The following is a 13,089-nucleotide window of genomic DNA, read 5'->3' as shown; positions in this document are numbered from 1 at the left end:
GACTAGACCCATGTGCTTTACACGTTAGTCTTGGCTATTTGCTGAATGTTGTTGAGGTGGGTGGAGTAAACTCAGATTAATGTGCTGTTCTTACTTCACACTTCATTTCTGCTGTGCAGAATCCTGTGGGTGATGTCTGTGATTACCCTCCCAGTGTTTATGTATCTGTGGTGAACTGACCTTTGTGGTGTACTCCATTGCAAAAAGAGGTTGCATAAAAATAGGAGAAAAAACATTCATATTAAGAGGAAAATCACAAAAAAAGTAGTAAAATGATCTCTCCATGCAGCAGGTAATTCTTACTTACAAAGATATGATAACTATATGATAATAAAATCCAGAAACAAGGAGTTCCACACACGCATTCAAAAAGGGAAAAATATATTAAAAAAGCTAAGCTGTGTACGAGTGATTTACAATTGAACGTTTTACAGCCCAATGAGTATTTTTTACAGGGTCAAAATACTGGTGTAATAAGTGGAAATGACTAATTTTAGAACAAAATCTGAACAAAATGGGAATCTTACAGTAGAAGTTGGTCCATCTTAATAAATGGCTTCTCCAAGTTATGGAGTAATTCTATTTAATACAATGCATGTAGATGTCTTATGAACATTTCTTAGGGATCCAAAGGCTTTTGACTAATTCTAATAATGATTTCCTTATTTCCAGACACTAGCTTTTCATAAGACAAAACATTATTTTTGACTACCGACTTTGGGAAAAGATTGCAAAGGTGTAGAGAAAAGAAGTTAAAACAACAAAAACCTGCTAGAAAAAATTAGTTTGCTACTGAAAAATTTGCTACTTCCACCATGATCTGATAGATGTTGCATGTTGAGGTTTTAAAAGTTAGAAAGTATCAAATAGTTTTCATTATGGAATAATGGAACCACAACAAAGTGCTTGTACCACAGCAAAACCAGTTGCTGATGGATGACTTGTGGCCCATGAAGCATTGCTTTCAGTGGGACTGCAGTGACAGTCAAGAGTTTCTGCAATCCAAGTCAAAATGTGCCTGGTGGGACTGAGGCATCTCTGCCTGTCCAAAAACAAAACCAAGCATGAAGTCATTTAAAACACAATAAGTGTCTCTCAAAGCTTTATTAAAAAAGGTTTTTATTTCTAAAGACATTGTTTAAATTTCAGAAAGCTTTGCAGATGTGTTTTTGTTCGTCTTTCATCACTGTCGCTCCTCCTCCAGCTCTGTCTCTGTGGTGACACCAACGCCTTTGCACCTTTTCTGTCCTTCCACCTAATGACACTGCAGGCTCTCACACCCAATAAAGCTAATTGAAATTTAACGTAATGATAATTAATTTGTCATGATGTTTTATAGTCAGATTATTACGTGTGTAATTGCTCTCTTAATAACCCACTGATTATTTTCTCGTTTCTGTCATAGTCTTTGTTAATTCTCGCAGTGTGACATGGATGGCACTGAAGCCTGTCATTACACAAACAGCCAGATTAATGCTGAAACTACCCAGATGTGTGCAGGTGTGGACTTAACCTGAACCGAGGGAAGCTCACGCAGAAGCTTCTAGATTTCAAACTATTAAGCAGAATTATAGATGTTTTTGCGATTTGCTGTTGTCCGAGTTCATTTCTTTGTGAGATGAGGTGACTGGTGTAAAACGCTAAAGATGAAGTTTCTCTGAAGAAAATTTAAGATGTGTAGAAAGGAAATCAAAAAACACAGCTGTGCTGCCTGTGTATGCAGATACGTATTGTTTAATCAATGAATATTGCAGAAAATCTTGCATATTATTGGATATTTACTCTATAATGCAATCAAAAACACATCCTTATGAAAGTTTTGGCTTCAGTACAGCAAAATCTTTGTTTTGGCTTCAGGAAAAATAAAACTCATCATTGCACTGCTACTTTAACGGTGCTCTAAGTGGGTTAACTGGAATGTTGCCATCAGTTTCAATCCCTTTTGTTAACTGTGGATTGCTGGCCACCAGCATAAACATTATCAGTGGAGAAACGAGTGATTTGAGGCAGAACTGAAGGAAGTTTCTGTGGAGAGGATGGTCTGGACTTCTCTGGTTAGACTGCTGCCTCTGCGACCTGGCTCCAGGTAAGTAGGATGGATGGACCAATGGAGGGCTGGATGGATAGATGGAGGGATGGATAGACTTGTTGTAGTTTGTTGTTATTAATGCGATAATCGTGGATGAAGAGAGAACAATTTTGTTATTGACTTTAATAGCCCATATTCTGAGAGAATGTGTAGTCCATATAAATTGTAGTATTGGCAGTAGGGCTGTCAACATTTAAAATATTGTCAACCCATCTTTTTTTGTGTGATTGTAAATTATTATAATAACCACCAGCCAGTCATTGGGATCACAAAGCACAACAGGGGTAGAGCCCTTTCTCAACAATAGGAGAAGAAGACTGATACATACTTACGTTTCATTTGTTATGAACACAAATGCAGACGGTGTTGGACACACCGGACCAGCGCTAGACATGCAGGTAGCGACGGGGAAAGATTCTTCTTTTTTTGTGAATTTACTGTTTATTAGCGCATGCTCAGTGCGCAAAGTCAAGGAGCAAATCCCGCAAATCTTGCTCCAGACCTTTTGTTTTCACAGCTCTGTTCCTATAAATGTCCGTCTTGGAGTCGTGTTAATCCGACCGGACACAAACCGCAAATATTAATGTCTCCTTCGTGATCATGTTTACAACGGTGGGTACTTCCGTGTTTCGAAACAGACGCCAACCACGCGTCACTACCAAATCCAAGTCCCCGATTGGTCACAGTGCTGCGTTGCTGAGATTACTGAGATGAAAAGTTTCAACCGGTTGAACTGTCAGTGCGCAATCAATGAATGTCCAATTTGTAAGTAGAGCTCAGAGTCTTTGTTGATAGGAACATTTTTGGAAGCTTTTATTTTCTCCTGCAGCTCATCCACATTGATTTGAAATCTCAACAAAAGGTCCAAAGCTGCTGCTGATTCTAGTCAGAAGAAACCAGCAGTTTAGATACATTTTGTCCTGCCTAAAAAAAACAAAAACACATCGCAAGAGAAAAGTTTTGAGCCAAATGAGACTCTTCTTCCACTGTGGTTGTACATTTGGTTTTATAATTAAATAGCTTTTCTGTTAATATTTTATTTTTTGTCATCTTGCACTTTACACATTAGATTTATTTTAATGGTTGTGTATTTGATTAACCTTTCTGGGATAGGATTTTTTTTAAATCAGGGTATTAAATGTTTTCATTGGATTTTATCAGGTTCTTCCCCTTTCCGTTATTTAAAAAGCAGTAAAGAGTTCAACAAATAACACAATTTCAATCTTTCTTTTTCCATACGAACACACTTCAGGGATTTTACTTTGTGTCATGGGATCTCCTGAAAGTCCGGTCTGTAGGAAGCAGCCTAACTTTTAATCGTGGCTCAAACTCTTTACTGATTTCTCACACACAAGCAAAGCAGAGCAGGGTTGATGCAGCTTTATCCTTTCTCTAAGCTGTGGTAATGTATTGCGCCTTCAGGGAGTGTTGACGTGTGTAACACATGCAGGAAGCCTCATGGGGGCAGTGTTGCTCACAGGTTTCCGGCTTGCTTCCCTTCCGAACATTTCCTCTGTTTCTTCTTTATTCATGTGTTCTATGCAGAGGAAAACGCAGTCATTTTCTTCTAAAACAACACAAAGAATGACTTTGCAGAAGCGTCTTCAGGTGTTTGGCGGTGGAGCCAAAATAAATTCAAAAGCAGCATCAGTCAGGTATATAAACACACCTTTAACTTCTAGAGTAGTGAAAATTCTTTATCTTTTATCAGCTTCATCTCCATAAGTTGCTGATGGTGACTTTAAAGCTTTGGATAAGAACTTCAGAATAATGGATTCGATTAAAAAACGTCATTTGTCTGTGGAAAAAAACAAAAAACAAATGAATGGTTTTAAGTCAGCAGAATCAAATTCAAGAATAAAGCAAACAAACATCTGAAATTGGTTGTGCGTGCCTCTGGGGTTTTGTGTACGAAAAGCCATGAAAGCATTAAATTTCCATTACATGCTATTGTGTTTTCCTGACTGCACTTCCACTTGAACGCTTATAATTGACCTCATTAGGGTCCAGTGATAAGGGAGCCTGCTGGAGCTCATGTGACAAACTGCAGGGATTTTCATATTTGTATTCAGGGCCTGTTGTGTGCCGTTTAAGGTGGCGGAGCGTTGGATTCCAGCGTTCACCAGGACACGACTGAGGAGAAACGAAGGATTAATGATCGCTCTCAGGTCATATAATGACAATTATATAATAGGCATTAAGCCTATTATATGTCTCAGCTCCTTTAATGAATACATGCAAAATGGAAAAGACACATTTTGACATTGAGGTTGATGGAGAATGCAAATGAAAACAAACACAGAAAAAGGATTTAGGCATTAAATGTTGACTTAAAGTTGTTCACATTATTTCACAGTAGTCACAATAAAATAAAAAAGCTTAATGTTTTTATTTTTTTATACAGTTAATTAGCTTTATGGTCTTAATCCTAATGAACCTTTCAAACACGTTTTCATTATTTTCATTAAGTGAATATCTAAAATATTTTTAATTGCTCTCATTATTAATATTTATAGTATTTACTTTATAGTTGAGTGTTTTATTTTTAATTATTGTCCTTTTAGTTCTTCTCTAATTGTTAAATTGTGACCCCAGGGAATTTTGGTTGTGTTTTTTTTTTAAATAATAATTTAGCTTTTTCATTCAGTTTAAATTAGTTTCTTTAATTTTTGTGAGCATGCTTTTAATTTGTTTTAAAAAAAAATCACTTAATAATTAGAACTTATTTAATACATATTGAACACAGTGAATCACTGTGTATGTACAGTACAGACCAAAAGTTTAGACACACCTTCCCATTCAAATGAATGAGAATGTATCTCCAAACTTTTGGTCTGTACTGTATGTGCAAGGTAAAAATAAGGCTAATTTAATGAACCACATAGTGAACTCTTAACGATGTCGATCTAGGACTCCTGAAATGTATTTCCATTCATGCCGTAATAAGCATTGCACCGAAAAAGAGGATTGATCAAACAAGGTGTGATCAAGGTAAATAGTAACAAGGTTACACTCTATTGTCATCATTGTGTTTCTAACACTTTTTGTGAATTTGTATTCAACCTCAAGGGGGCACAATCCAGTGCTTTCCTGTGCCAGTCCCAAGTTCGGCTAAATGCAGAGGGTTGTGTCAGGAACATAAAACCAAACCCAAGAACCCAGAAACCCAGAAGTTTCATGTTGGACCGGTTGTGGCTTTGGTTAACAATGACTGCTAGAGGTGATGTACACCCAGAGTATGCTGGTAGAAACAGGACTACTGTTGGTGAAACTAAGACATGAGGAAAGCGTGTTTGTATGAGAAAAGGAGAAAGGAGAGAAGGACTTTTGACAGAAAAAAAACTAAATAATAGACTGATATGATGGGATGAAGAAAGGTGGATCTCCTGTGGAGACCAGATGGAAAGAGAGCACAGCTCATAGATTGGGAGCAGCTGTTTTATCATGGTGTGGATGGAAAGAGAAACCATGGAGGAGAGATCCTGAAGGAGGAGTGTGATAAGAATGTTCTGGAGGTGAAGACACTGTGATGAGTCTGAAACTTGAAGCTAAAAGAGTGATTTAGAGTCTTGCCAGTGGTTTGCACCTCCAGGGAACTGCAGAAGACCTTCTTTCTGCATGGAAGTGATTCAGGGTTTCCCTAGACATTAGGGGTGTTGGAAAAAATTGTTATATCGCAATATTTCATTTGGCAATATTTGTATCGATTCAAAATGCGGTCAGGATGATATTTATCATCATTTATGATCATCCTTCAGCGGCTGACTTTTGTTTTCTACTCAAACCCCTGACCGCTAGTTGACAGCAGAGCACAGAGAGCCTCTTAAAGCAGCTCTACATCGCATAAAAAAAACTACAAGAAGATCTCAGAAAAGCCGATTTTTTCTGTGTTATGAGACATGAACTACTTAGTTTTTACTTAGGATGGGTACCAAACCAAAACTCTGTGCAAAGTTGCTGCCAGGAACATTAAATCGTGGATTGCGGTGCTTTTTGTGGTTCAGATAAGAACGAGTGAAGCAGTGCAGCTGCACAGCGGCTAATAGGCTAATGCGCGGAGCACCGGCCAAAATGCTGTTGGCAAAGCGGGCCAAAGTTCTGCAGAACAACCCGATGGATCAGAGTGATGTGTACAACGCTCTGGAAAAAGGCCAACGTTGTGGCGATGAGCGTTACTAGTTTACTTCCGCGTGTGAGAAAGTGTGGCTGCAGCTGCAGTGCAGACTGTCATGTAAACAAAGCATCTTTGTCACATTACAGGAACTTTCTTTCACCCTGTCATGCTGCCTCATCATCACACTTCATTGTTTCTGGAAAGAATTTGTCCCAAACCCCCTTATTTTTGAAGCACCATTTAGGCTTCTGAACCGTTTAAAAGCTCTGGAGATGCTACATGCAGGATTTTATTTCCTCAATTAGAACCTTATTGGTTAAAGCACATTCATTCCATTTTTTTTTCTTACACTGAAAAATATTTTGGTGTGGAAATCAGACAATGTTGACTGTTCCCTTTCTATATTTTAAGTTCCCAAAATTAAAGCACAATAAATTTGCCTGGGTAAAAGTAACTTATTTGAGATCCAGTTGCAGTGCTTAACGTTGTGATCATTAAATAGACTGAATTTTTCAATTTTATTACAATGGAAGACGTATTGAAATTCAGATAGAGATTTTTTCTAAGTCATACTTTAAAAAGAAAGAAAGAAAATGTGTTCCGGTACAATATCGGGATACTTATTGTATCGCCAGACTCTTGCCATACACCACTACTAGACATGAAAGAGTGTTGATTGCAACAGACTTTTGTGGGTGAGAAAAAATGATGAAGAGGAAGTGATGGAGTGGTTTGGTCTTCAAGACAGCAGAAGGACCAATGGTTCTTGGGAAAAAACAAACCGAAGCAGACAGTTTGATTCTTTTAGCATGGTCTTACTGGAAAACCTTCTGTATCACCAAGGAGCATTGGTGCAGAGCACTGACAGCCCCACCCCCACACACGACAATCTTACCAAATGTCTAGGTCATTTGACATACCTTAATGAGTCCGAGCTTCCCCTGATTCCCTGTAATATTTCTGATCTGACCTGAACACAGATCAATAAGGCTTACGGGAAAGTTGTGATCATTCCCTGAAGTGAAACAGCTCACAATCTTTATCTCCAATGATCGGTTACAATAGACAATCTGCTTCATTGACATCCATGCCAGACTGGTCCAGGTGGAAGGGATTATCCCCTCAGAGGCTGCAATTCTATATTTTGAAACTCTTGACTAGAAACTATAATTTTTGTTTATATAGCTACCTACTATCAACTCTGAGCTCTGATAAGAGATCCAAGGCCTTCATGTCTCTCTTCAGATTTAACATCACTGCTGGTTGACTCAGAGAATGCCGAGCATTCATAGTGAAAGTACAGCACTGATTTGTTTTACGTTTTTAACAATTGCTCGTCTGTGTTAATGCAGATCTTTGATTGTTGCTTCATAAAACCGGTGTGCAGATTTAATCGCTTGGCTCAGGCAGATAAGAATGTGTGACGCATCGCATAAATGAAAAGAGACTCAGAAAACAGGAAGGGGCACCTGGTGTGAAAAATGGTAACACATTTTAAAAAAATCCACTTTAAAATCTGACAGATCTTTTCTTTATTTGGGTGGAATCCTGGTTTCCAAAAACAGGAATTTGACATTTTTATGTTTGAGCTTTTATTTACAGCTGACCGACAGCTTTAAACATTTTTCCTCATGGAAAAGGATGCAAATTAACAATAATTTTAAAAAAAAAACTAATAATTTTAACCCATCCGTGCAAAAATCAAGTATTTTGAAAAGAGAAACAGCAACCCACACTTGTTACTAATGCTAAAAATAAATCTTTAGTCATACATGTAAAAGAAATTGCATTTCCTTTTGATAATAACCATGGGGTTTTAGATTTACCCCGATTAACCCACCCACAGCGGCAGCTTTTCAAACAACATATCACAGACAGCTTGTGTTATTCATATGTACGTGTTTCTACAGGACAGTCAATAAACTGCACAGAAATGAAAAGCTCTCTCCCAGAGTCCTCTGGCAAAGTCAGACGTCTGAATGAGCTTTTTCCATGCTGACCAGTGGACCCTTTGAAGCCGGAACAAAGCAGAAACAATGGGCTTTGATGGCCAGATCAGCGCCTGTGCTGCAAGACTTCACCATATGGTGCATGCCCTCAGTGAGACCCATGCCGTTTGCCGCTGGCTTTCATTCCAACAATGGACCAGGAAGCAGAGGCAAGGCGGCAAATCCTTCAATGCACGACTGTGTTGAAACACAGATCTCCTTACAGTAGATTTACAAAAGAAAAAGCATGTTTTCACTGATTATTTTGGCCGAATTCCAGAAAGTCGAACTGCTTCGGATTAACTCTTCATGGGTAGTTATATTATTTTAAACAGCAGCAGCTAACATTTAACCAATTGGCATTGCACAGATTTGGAATTGGAATCTATAAAGGCAATTATAGTTGACAGAGAATCTTAAAACTTTAGGAATTAAAGGTTTATTAACTTAACCTTCAGTCTAGAAAGCATTATTACATTATACTGGTTTACAAATAAACTGAGGGGGAAAAAAAGCTTCACATTAAAGAAGTCTATTGCATTATATACTTACAGTACAGACCAAAAGTTTGGACACAACTTTTCATTCAAATGAATGGGAAGCTGCGTCCAAACCTTTGGTCTGTTCTGCATATTGCGATTCATTTTAAAGTTCAAAGGGGCAAACACTGTATCAGCATGTACCACCTCAGATGATGGCTACAGCAAAAGTTGGACCAGTGGTTTATTAGGCTACAATAGTATTTGTGAATTTTTGTACTTTAAAAGAAACATGGAAAGGCCAGAGAATAGTTTGACACTGCTGGCTTATACGTTCACTTTAAACAGAATGACATAAAACCTTAATTTTAGTTTTATCCGGTCAATTGAAACAAGATCTCTAGTTTGTGTCTGAGTTGTAGCTTGTTTTATTTTCTAATTTAAGTTCTATTTGGTTCAAGTTTAAGTTTTAGTTGCTGAGGTATGAATGAAATAAATCGAAAAAATCGCGCCAGTTCTGTCGGTAAGGAATGGTCCAGCAGAGGACGTTTTATCCAGTTCACTCCAGCATGGAACCATTTTGAATTTTTAAATGATTTATTTATTTATTTGTTTATTATTATTATTTTTAAATAATTCAAGAACTCAGTTAACTTTGGAGACACAATGAACTTTTTTGAATTAGGAGCCACTTTTTTTCACACGTTTCCCAAATTCAGAGTGTTCCGTTTCTTCAACCTAAATGCCCTTACATATTACCACAACACATTTTCATATAAGTAAAATAAATCACATTGGAAGTCTATACAGTTCAATAAAACAAGGTTTTCCTCCATTTTTGCAGTCGCACAGTGCTAAATGGCGGACAGAACACCTCAGCCATGCACAAAACCTGTCTTTGACTCCACAATTACTAATTAAAATGACATAAATGCACTGCCTTAGTACAAAGAACTGTAAAATTTAAGAAAATAAAAATACTTTTGACACTCAAAAAACTGTACATGAAATCAAGAATTCCAAGGCTTTCACTGTTTCTGCTCTTGTTTTTCACCAACTTTTATGAGAAAAACTGCTGGCTGAACCATAATGTGGCTGTCACGACTCACGAGGGTGATGTCAGCAGGAACGGCGTGACTTTTCAAAGTAAAAGTCCATCGACATGTAAAACAAATTAACATGGGTTCACAATTTCAAACAAAACACAATACAATAACGTGAAATGAAACATTTTGAACAGTTATAACAACTTTTGATTTTGTTATATGTACGTTGATTTGTGACTCAAACTTGCTGCATTTCAATACTCTTGCCTCAGCCGCATGTTTCACCAACATCCACTAATCTGTTTAAGCTGCTGCTCTGCACGGCAACAAACTAGCAAAGCACCCCAAGCTAGCAAAGTCAACAAAAGAAAGCATTGTTGGAAAGTTTCTATGTGCAGAATACAAGAGCCAGTGAAGTTGAGTTGAAAGAAAAAGAAAGCTACAATTTAAGAGAAAAATCAGGAGTCCCAATTAGAATATGGATTTTATTACAACAGTCTGTCCCCATGTACCAATGGAATATGTGGTGACAGGCTCTTTAATTTTACAAATAAAGTTGTATACACAGTGGGTTCACATTTCTTATTATACTTTCAATATACAAGTTCTTATGGCCTTTATATCATTTTATTTGTTATATTGTTCTTCCATATCTTAAAGGCTGATCTATGAAACAAACGTCTGACATTAAACAGGTTCATGGCGCCATAAAGGTTGGGGACAGTTGTTTTAAACTAGATGCTGTATTTATCAAACATTTGAGCCCATTTTGTAGTTTCAGCAAAAAGTCCACAAATCTAAATGAGTGTCAAGCAGGCAGGAGTCAATCATAAGCATAGCAGCATCACAGGAGAAACAGGAGAAGTCAGGATCCAGGCAAGACTCGGGGCAGGCAGAGGGAGTCAGAAACAGGGTTAGGGATCAGATCCAAATACGACACTCAGTAAAGGTGGAGTGGCACAGACAATACTTCGCACTGAGTGATGCTCAGTGCAGAATTTAAGGATGCTGTGGTTGATTGAGTGAATGAGAGAGTCAGGTGTGCGCCATCCAGGAAGTGTGCGCTGGGGTAGCTGGGAGATGTAGTGTGGTTAGAACTCTGGAGATGGTTCCCGCTGGTGACTGGGGGGGGGGGGGGGGGGCAGACCTTTGAAATCTGAAAAATGCAACTTAATCATTTTGATGAAGTTATTAAATAATAACGCAGGGTTTGATCTTCTCAATAATAAGCTGAAAGTGCTGCAGTGAGTCGACCCCTCCCACAGATGTTCAATGTCACAGAATATTTGAAAAACTCGTATATAACTTAATTTTTTTCAAGTTAACAGTGCTTAAGATATAAATACAACCATTATGCCAAACAAATGTGCTGTTGGTTGTTTCAGAGTTTTTATAAAAACCTTACAGTAAAGGTTGCAGCTGCTCAGATATGGGTCATCACTGATACTGGGTTTAAAAATGTTAACAGTATTAAACATTAGAGCAAAGATTGGAAACATTTAAAATAATGATTTTAGGCAACGAAAGCCAACATGTTTGTCTTTAAAACATCTTAAAGCAAAAAGCTTTGAAAGAAATTAACATCTGCAGAGAAATATTCTGTTACACTGCTTAAACTGCAAATCAGAACACAATACATTTGTCTGATTTCTATTCAAATAAACTTGTTGGATTTAAGACACAATTACTTTTAAAAAGATTAAATAATTCAATACTATTAAGCAATATATTTTAATTATACCCCATTTACCCGTTTTGTTGCAGATTTATTTTCCTCTTAAAATGAAAACATTGACTACATTTAAACATGCCACATCATTTTATACCCAACAAAAAATACCTGATTGTTATTCTGCCATATTAACAATTTAAAGTTTAATATTTTTGCAAATGTAGATGTAATGATGTAACAATCTTTTTCAAAATTTCATCTGTTTCGACAATTTAAGCTTTTTTTCCCCCCTTTTTAATTGAAGGTATTTGTGGAATGACTTAAACCTTGCTAATGTGTGCATTTTGTCTGGTTTCAGCTCTTAAAAATGTCCCTGTAAGTTCATAAGCACCGGAGTCCAAAAAATAAAAATAATTGTAAAGACCATTATTTAGTTGGATTTTAGTTGACAATTTGTTTGGTTTAACTTGAGACGTAGTGTTTAGGGATGTTTTCATTTTAAATCCTTTAAACATTCTTCTGTCCTCCCAATCACGAATGCATGCCGAGATTATCATGGCTGCATAGTAGGTAGGCAATAATTTATTCCGTTTCTGCAGCTGCACAATTATTCAAACCGTTTGTGAAAGCGGGAATTATATCTACATATTGAGTATTACGGCATACTTATAAGCAAAATCTCCAAATCTGTTCCATTATTCACCAGCAAACAGAAATCACACAAAATAACCATAAAAGGAAGAAAAACGCCCCCCACCACTGAGCTGATGCGAAGTTGTAACTTTTTCTCACGTGTCGAGCTGTGGTGGTGACAGTTATTCCGAGCAGCACATCCTCATCCAGCCTCCTTCATTGTGGGGGTTTTTGGCCATATTTCAGTGGAGCCATAAAGCCTGTTGGCTCTGGTTTCCAGATGATACACTGTATACAGATGGGATCATTTGTCTTCTCTGAGCTTCTGTCTCCCGATGTGCTTTCCCATATTCACCCCCCCACCAATGTATCATTCAGTAACCAGCAGCTTGGTGAGATATGGAGGGGGCATTTATATGGAAGGAAAGGCGTTGCGTTCACTGTCTCGATCAATAGAGTGCTGATTGTCCGTGTCATCTGAATTCTGGTTAGTATTGATAGTAAACGGTCAGAGGCAAATGCAGCAGTCAGTTTGTGGTCTACTGAAAAAGAAATACATAAGGAGAGCTTTAGATCGTTCATTGACATTTGATGAAGCCCAGACTGCAGAGCCATCAGAGCTGTTCAGGAAACGGCAATCTTTATTTCAAAGGACATTTATGGGCTCAAATCAGGAACAGCTTCAAGAAAATGAAAAACTAGACTGATCATAAAAAAATTTACCCAAATAAAAAACAAAAAAAACAATTGTAAACACGAAAGTACACATTGTAAACCTGAAATTTAAAAATTAAAAATAGGGGAAAACATTGCTAATTTGAAACAAATATATTTTACATATAAAGAACTACTGAAAACTTGAATAAAAATGTATAAACCTAAAACTGTTTCCACATAAAAAAAAAACGGTTTATTTATACCGGCGGAGTTAAAAATAAAAATCAGCCATAAAAATCAGGGTTTGTTACATGTTATATGAGCTTTTTTTAAATTCAAGTTTTCATTTCTTCTATAAATGTAAAATGTATTTTTTTTCAAATGCACAATATTTTTTCCAAACTTTTTACA

Source organism: Oryzias latipes, chromosome 19, assembly GCF_053564925.1.
Source record: "Oryzias latipes strain Hd-rR chromosome 19, Olatipes_Hd-rR_3.1".
Lineage (NCBI taxonomy): Eukaryota > Metazoa > Chordata > Actinopteri > Beloniformes > Adrianichthyidae > Oryzias > Oryzias latipes.
Note: the sequence above shows the minus strand (reverse complement) of the source record.